We start from the raw sequence: 9320 nt of genomic DNA, 5'->3' as shown, positions 1-9320 counted from the left end.
ATTTTGGCCGAGTTTAACAAAGCGCGCCAGTCGTTTCTTTCTCGTGCTAACCGGCGCCAATTGGGCACACCAAGTGAAGCCAAGTCCTTCTCCACCTCTTCCTCTGCTACCACCAGCTGGTACCGCATCGAATACTTTCAAAGCCGGAGCGTTTGTATCCATTCGGACGGCATAACCCAGCCAACGTAGCCACTGGATCTTTATTCGCTGCGCTATGTCTATGTCGTCGTAAGGCTCATACAGCTCATCGTTCCATCATCTGCGATATTCGCCGTTGCCAACGTGCAAAGGTCCAAAAATCTTACGCAGAATCTTTCTCTCGAACACTCCAAGCATCGCTTCATCGGATGTTGTCATTGTCCAAGCTTCTGCGCCTTACGTTAGGACGGGCTTGATGAGAGTCTTGTAGAGTGTTAGTTTTGTTCGTCGAGAGAGGACTTTACTGCTCAGTTGCCTACTTAGTCCAAAGTAGCATTTGTTGGCAAGAGAGATCCTTCGTTGGATTTCAAGGTTGACACTGTTATCGGTGTTAATGCTGGTTCCTAAATAAACGAAGTCTTTTACAACCTCGAAATTATAACTGTCTACAGTGACGTGGGTGCCGATACGCGAGTGCGCCGACTGTATGTTTGAAGACAGGAGGTACTTCGTGTTGTCCTCGTTCACCACCAAACCCATTCGCTTTGCCTCTTTATCCAGTTTGGAGAAGGCAGAACTAACAGCGCGGTTGTTAAGGCCGATGATATCGATATCATCGGCATACGCCAACAATTGTTATGTCATTATTTTGTAATAATCGATTAACGGAACGAAAACTCCGCTGTCAACGTTAAAAACATCAGAGTCGTCATCTTCTCTATGATTTCACCCGCAGTCATATAGCAAGTAGCCAAAGTATTTCGTCTATAGCCTAAGTGTATTTTGGACGTTAGTCACTAGCTCATCGCCGATATTCTTACAGATAATCGCCGCGGTTTTAAAATTTTCTGTACCTTCTCCAACTACCTTGACCTTTTTTTCTTCAAATAAAAGTCCTCTCTTCCTTTCTAAACTCCCACATACTTTGTGACGTGGCCTTTAATAGGGTAGGGTTCTTTGTTTCTACGGCGACATAGTTCTACCAGTGGTTTTTGCGGACTCGCCGCAATCCAATTTCTTCTTAGACGGCAATACGCACCGAAAAAGGTTACAGCTTTTTTACGACGATCTTATGAAGTTAAATGCACGTTTTTTTTTTGCAAAGAGGAAGTGTGGCTGGCAGATGATGACACGCGTTGCTGTTAAGTCCTCAAAATATACTTATTTATTTACTTGTAAATATACACAGCATTAAAAACACTGTAGCACAAGAACGTATTGACAAACTTGAAATTTTTTTTTACTTTTTACTTAGTTTTAATAATTTTTTGTATGTTAATATAGTTCTTAATCCTACAAAAACCATATAAATTCGAGTAGCAAACTTTGTTAATAATATAAACAAATTCCAGAAATTTTCAACGAAACTTCGGGATATGAAGTTTTATAGTCCACTGAATTTTGGCCTAATAAAGTGCAAGATTGAAGTGGCTCAAAAATCGCTTTGATTATGCAAAAAATAATTACTGATCGTGTAGAGAAAACGCACAAGCAACAAAAAAAAAGAACAAAATTGTTAAAAATCAACACGACTTTTGAGCCACTTGGAATTCGTACTTTATTATATCAGAATTCAATTAACTATTAAATTGCATACAACAAATTTCTCCTAAGTTACCCATAAGAAAGCCTGATAGAATTTGCAAAAGGAAACTGAACAATATTTTGATAACAAAATTATTAATCTTAGGTAAAAAACGAATCAGTTGCCAAACCTTGCCCAACCAAAAACACTTACCATAGCAGTTTTTTTCCATAAGAAGACTGTCTCGCAAGTTGATAGATGTTTTTTTTTTGTTTTGTTGTTGCTAGTACTACGGGCTAGTGCTACAGGCTCCCAACATAGTCGGAGATCAGCGCAAAGTGCGCTCTACGTTCTCTTAAAAACGATCTTTGGTCGCATTCATTATATGGACTTCTGTCGGCGTTTGGGAGCACTTGCGCGAGATATAGAAAAGTATCGCTTTGGTGAGGAAAGTACTCGGCGGCAAATTTACTTTGCTGAAAAAAACAAAATGTACTTACTTCTAGACTACAACAGGCGAGTGGCATATGCAATAAATTGCATGGTGGCTATGGGAAATTGCTTCTGTATGCGACGGTGAATAGGCAAATTTAGCTTATTATAAGAATCCATCCTAAGGCATAAATATCCAAAAAATCCTACTTGGCAAATAAGTGAAAACTATTTGTAAATAAATTCGCGCAATTTTGCAAAGCATCAGAACTCATCCGTAGCCCAAGGCACATTGAAAAGCTAATAGCAGTACATAATTCAATAATAAGAGGTTTGCTAAGTAAACAGCTTTTCCCCGCTGCAAATCGTCTCCCTTAGCAAGTCAATGGAGTGCTAACTCTAGAAATTTTGAGTAAAAGAGAAGGAAAAGTAAAATTTGTACGATATACATTTCGTTTTCAAAATCGTGTGGTTATGAGCATGATCTTACCCGGTATGTCCAGAACTAGTACGATATGGAATACATTCTGACATACCGTTTAAATCAGGATAGCGTAGAGCATTTTTTTGTGTGGCACTGCGCCCGAAAGATGTGACAGTTTGACAATCCGAACCTACGCAAGTACTTACTAGGTTTTATTTAATAAAAACCTAGAATAGGGAGAAGAGTTAGGTAGTCTTCACTCGGTGGCCAGGCAGCATTGAAGGAACATTTTCCCATGAAGGTGGATGAAGTGTTCAAAGCATGTGAATGCCAATGCCGTCATCAATTAGCTTTTTAGAAAAAAAAAGAATGCATCAATTAATTAATAATTTACGCAAATTAATTTAAAATAAAAAAGTATTAAAACACGCGCTAAATTTAATAACAATTAATTTAAATAAATACAGATAGAGTTAGTTTGTCAAGTCATTTGTAATGTGAGAAGTGACTTGGGGGTCAAAAGTCCAAACTGACGTGGGCAAAGCAAATTAAAGTAAGGTGCAAGTATTTATGTTCAGACTTTGTTTTCAGTCAAATAACTGTATGATGAATGCATTTCTTTTATGAAAGAATTTATTATAACTCATTTGCTTAGGGAACATAGTGGCTTTATATCGGCAAAACTTCGAAACTTCGCGATTGGTTTTAAATTTAAGAATTAATTCACAAAATAATAAACGATTTTTTTTACTTCACTTAGCATCTTGTACCATTTATTTATTTATACACATAATATGCACATATATATATACATATAAAACATACAAAATACATATTTACAATGTCGATAAAATATGATATTTACATTCAAGTATTAATTTAAATTTATTTTTTAAGCCGTTCGCAGTTTGTTTCCATTTAAGTAAAGAACATTTTTTTGCTACCATTTTTACCAAAAGGGATTTAATATTTACCACTTTCTTCACCCCTCCTAAATGCAACCTTTTATAAGGGAGCGCCAAATTCTAACGTCCCAAGTGAGCAAACCTTTAATAATTGAAGCATCGTTGCAGCAGAGCGGCTGATTTGATTATTTTTTCTATTTATTTGGTTTCTAGATTGTCAAATTTGGTTTAAGTTACTCTAAACTCTCAATATTTATTTATAGGTTTTGACAGAATATATTGTTATTACTGTTTTTGCTCTATTGTTATTCAATGTGTCCCGCTTCGTAAATTGTGTCAGATGCTCATAGCCATTGCCATGATTCAATGTTCTTAAAATATTTAGAATAATTTGCATGTAACATAATTGAATGGTTTAGTAGCATTGTTTCTCATAATACATACCTACAATCTGTCAAAAAAATATCGGGAATTGTTCATTTAAAAAGCGCGCGTTGCACATACATATATCTAATTTTTTTTTTTTTTTTTTGCTGGAATGTTGGTACAACTGCCCTCTATCGTGTCGCAGAGTTTGAGTGTGATCTGTCAATTACTTCTTTTTGGCATTTAATTATATCAGTCAACCGCAGGTGTGCTCGTCAATTTTCACTATCGATATCGAACAAAGAATTTGTCTTAAATTTTGTATTTTGAACCGGATTTCATATGCCGAATCGTTGAAAAAAGCCTATGGCGAGTGTGTTTTATCAAAAACACGGGAACAAGGCAACGGGTGGTATACGGCTTTTGCAGATGGCCGAGAAGATGGGAAAGATTTGCCCCGACCTAGTCGCCCATCAACATCTTCAATGGATGAAAACGTCGACAAACTCAAGGAAATGCTGCAAAACTATAAGAGGTGAAAGAGGTAGCTCGTGACCTTAGCGTGTCTCACGAATCAATTCGCAACTTTTTACACCATCAATTGCGCATGAGACGTGTGGCTGCTCGACTCGTTCCAAGATAGTTGAATTTCTTTCAAAAAGAGGTTGTCTGTAAAGTCGGTTTACTGACGATAGTTTAACGTGACAACGTCATAAGAAAATACTGATGGAATGGTTGCATTTTTCAAAAGAAAATTTTTATTTAATTTATTTGATAGCTATTTTGTATGGATATAGAGAAGGAGGTAAATGGAATCACAATGGAATTGATCGAGTTACATTTACACAAACGTGAAAAATTACGAAACATTTATCAAATTCATGAAAGATATGTTCAATTTCGATTGTGCATCAGACGTTAATAAGTCAACAACACTAAGAGGCAACATCATCGATTTAACTCTTTCAAGACACATTACACTCGAAACACTCCCTTTCATTTCCTACTTTTCCTACCATCGTCCTATTCTCAACAGAGAAATGGTTCATTACCATGCACACAGGAAAAAGACATATGCAAATACAAATATGTGAATTTATATACCTACCCAGCAAAACCTGCGTGACCGAAACTCTAACACAATTACACTTTTTTATGTGTTACAAACACATATGCACGCAGGTTTTGCTGGGGCGTCACCGAAACTCTAACACAATCGACTTTTTTTTGATTCTCCGTAACCTTTGGAAAATGTGTAAGCAGTAAGCAAACTTCATTCATATATTTTTTCTCATTTTTGCATCAATAGAAAACAAAAAACAAAAAAAACGGCAAGTGGCTGTCAAAGCAATAAGTCAAAAAGATATCTTTTCTCTCCTTTTGATATCAAAGTAGACCGAGAATCAAATTGTCAACCTTTGGCAAATGTGTAAGCAGTAAGCAAACTTCATTCAAATATTTTTCCTCATTTTTGCATCAGTCAAAGTAAACAAACGCCGTAGCCGAATGGGTTGGTGCGTGACTACTATTCAGAATTCACTGAGAGAACGTAAGTTCGAATCTCGGTGAAAGCAAAATTAATAAAAACATTTTTCTAATAGCGGTCGCCCATCAGTAGGCAATGGCAAAACACCGAGTGTATTTCTGCTATGAAAAAATTCTCTTCATAAACATATCATAAAACAAAATAAAATAAATGTATAAAAAAAATTTTTTTTTGTGATTCGAACCAAGGATTTTGGATCGGAAGCCCACATTGCTAGCCGCTAGGCTATCGCGCTGTGCTGCCGGCGCTGGCCTAAAAGTTATTTTGTTCGTCGCTATGTTTATATGAAACTGGCATTGGCAAACGAATCCATATGTATGAAAGGGATAGAAAATCACACGTACACAAAGTTTTTGGCACGATTTTCCCAACGCTTTTAACAACGTGATTGTAAAGGGGCGTGGTTAGTGACAGTTTAACGGCCACGCGTGGCGGTTACGTGAAGGGTAACGTGACCGCCACTCTTCTTGCTGGGTACATATGCGCATATACATACATATATATGCTCACTCAAGTAGGAGAGAGCCATATGTCGAACGTTGCCGAACGCGGGGGCCGATTGTGCCTCTTTGTCGTTCGTTCTGTGCTCTCGCTTGCAGTTCAAGCAAGGTAACGCCGCATGAGCACGATAACGCCGCATTTTTTGGTGCGTGCAGCCGGCTACATCGAATTATAAGACGTTATCACGTCAAAAATTCATCGGATGAAGGTGCCTGAACGTGCTTGAGCAAGTGAATTTGTATCCAACGTTTATCTAACACATCATAACAGGTGATGAGATATGGGTATATGAGTTTGACATGGGGTCAACATGCGGCTGAATGGCGCTATCCACATGAGCCGAAACCCAAAAAACTACGTCAAAGTCGGTAAAAAGTGAGAGTCATGCTACTCGATTTCTTTGATTATTATGGTGTTCCGCGCTCGGAATCTCGGAATTCGTTCCGAATGATTCTACGGTAAATAAAGAATATTATTTGGAAATTATGCGTCGTTTGAGAGAGAATGTGCGTAGGAAACGGCCCCATTTAGATAGAAAACTAATGGATCTTGCACCATGATAACGCACCGTCTCACAAGGCTCATATTGAGAACACTCTTTTGACCAAAAACTCGACAAATATCATCGAACAACCACCATATTTAGCCCCCTGGGAATTTTTCCTTTTCCCAAAACTTAAATTGCCACTCCGCGGACGCCGCTTTGAGTCGATAGAGGCCATTAAGGAGAATTCCCTCAAGGAGTTGAAGAAGACCTCGTCAAACGTAAAAGGGGCTTTGATGACTGGACTAATCGTTGGCATACGTGTATTGCTTCAAATGGAGCCTATTTTTAAGGGGCCAAAATAAATTTTGATGATTAAACAATTATTTTCCGCTTTACTGAACAATTACCGGTACTTTTTTGACAGAATGTATTTTGTATGGTGTTTTAAATTATAAAAAGACTCACACGTTTGCATTATTTCCATCAATTTTTATTAAAAAAATAAATATATCAACTAATTTTTATGGATCTATGTACTGATGTACGACAACTAACAACTCTGGTGGCAAACTTAAATTGATTTTTGTGTTTATTTAGCTAAACTGTATAACAAATCACATATTCACACATTCGATTGGTGTACCGCAAACATTTTGAAAAACAACAAATTTAATGCAATTTTTCAATTGAATTCCTAATGTTTTTACATTGTAGCCATCATTGATTGTGACAGGGATTTGCACACACCCATTTACAGCTCTCTAAATTACACTGATCTAAAGTGAGAAATGCTTGATTTTCATAAATAATGCAAATACAAAAATACGAGCATTTGTTTGGATGAAAATATATCTCCATGCGAACTTACTATTACTTACTCGTTTTTTTCGAAAATTTTCAACTTCAGTAAATTTTGATGAGCGCCAAAGTTTAGATGTGTTCACCCCCCACACAGGTATGTGTATACATAACATGAAAAAACGCAATAACAAATATGTGGAATCAAAAGTTTTACATGCAATTAAAACTTGTTTCCATAACAACAAAACATATATATGTATATACACAATATATATACAGGTGTACGTATTCATATGCTGATATACAATTTCTTTGGAACACGTATAGACATTATAGGATAACCTGTGAACAGACCCTCCTACAGCTTGTAAGGGGGCAGCATTAGGAATCAGAAGCTTGACTAAAAAATGCTAGTGATAAAAGTTTATTTCAATAACTATTACAAAAGAGAGAAGTGCGGATTTTATTATTTCTTTAATTAAGAATTCGGAAATCACAGAGAGAGCGTAGGTTCGATTCTCGGTGAAACACCAAAATTAAGAAAAACATTTTTCTAATAGCGGTCGTCCCTCGGCAGGCAATGGCAAACCTCCGAGTGTTTTCTGCCATGAAAAAGGTACTCGAAAAAATATCTGCCGTTCGGAGTCGGCTTGAAACTGAAGGTCCCTACATTTGTGGAACAACATCAAGACGCACACCACAAATGGGAGGAGGAGCTCGGCCAAGCACCCAAAAAGGGTGTACGCGCCAATTATATTGTATAAGTTAACACATCATACATTAGCATTATGACAAATATAATTATCAAATAACAGAATGTGAAAATATTGCGAAATAGTGTCCCACGGGTAAACGACACCATACACGCAGGAATAAAGCGCTAACCGTGCATTTCCTAAACTTAGGAATTTTCCCAGCACATGCAGATGCAACGTGACCTGGCCAAAATATAGTTGTAATATAGAAGTAAGAATATTTTGTAAATTCAGTTTTTAAGTGGACAATAAAAGGAAAAGACGTGGACTCCTGTCCACGCAATATTTTTTAAAAACTTAAATTATAAAATAAAACTTTAACTTATATATATATAAATAACGGTCAATATCTCAGATACACTCTTGGAATACAATCTCCGTACTCCGTGCCTCTAGCTGGAGAAGTGATGTCGGGATGTCATTAACAGCGCGAACGATATTTTCTTTTACTGCTGAGATGGTCACCGGGTTTGTTTTGTGCTGCTTACTTTTGAGGTACTCCATGGGGTACAATCAGACGATCTGGATGACCAGGATATGTCACCGAAACGGCTTATCGGTCTTTGGGGAAAAAAATTACGCAGTTTCGCGCTTATCTCTTTTGCCGTATCGGTGTGGATCCATCCTGCTGAAAACATTTGTGTGTACTAAAGAAAGGCATTCAGGGCTGATAAGCGACATCGTTCACAGAAATTGCTTGTCATCAAGGATTCTCACAAAAAGACGATATAATTATTCTACTACTTGACAATGCACACCAAAATGTCACTTTGGGACTGTGAAGTGGCTTTTGATGTTTTAATAGTGGGTGTAGCTCTTAAATGAAAATGGGCTTCATCCCTTCAAAAGATAGTGTTTATCGCACAAAATCGTTCCACCATTGTTTCGAAGAAATATTTAAAGATTAAGCGCTTAGACGATTCAAATTTTGGAGAGGTGAAGTCGAGAACCCAACTCCAACGTTGCATGTACAGTAGTTTTTAGAAGTCCCAAGCCAGCTGTTCTCTTGCACACGGCTGACGAGCCGTTCGATGTTTGCCACCGAACTTGCTTCCCGGAACTTTGCTCCCATGAATTATTAAAATTTTCATTGGGACATTACGTAAACATCGAATATTTTAACGTGAACAAAGACTACGATGAGCTTCACGTTTGTTCATCTGTTCACTGCGACTACTCCACTGACTAAATAACCCACACGAATCACGAAGCCAACGCGGCCCCTCTCCGCTCATACACTCAACGGTTAAGGAGAAACTTTAAATTTAAAACCTCATTCTGCCACCAGAGACCCTGTACCTAAATGTTTAGATCAGATTTGTCTATTTATTTATTTGCATTCATTCTATAATAAAGTTCATGTTAATCTTCAAACTTTGTACAATATTTAAAAATTTCGAAAAATGTTCATTGGAATCTCAAAATTTTTGATCAGAATTT

The sequence above is a fragment of the Anastrepha ludens genome, chromosome 6, assembly GCF_028408465.1.
Source record: "Anastrepha ludens isolate Willacy chromosome 6, idAnaLude1.1, whole genome shotgun sequence".
NCBI lineage: Eukaryota > Metazoa > Arthropoda > Insecta > Diptera > Tephritidae > Anastrepha > Anastrepha ludens.
The sequence above is the reverse complement of the archived record's forward strand: the minus strand, read 5'-3'. Positions refer to the sequence as shown.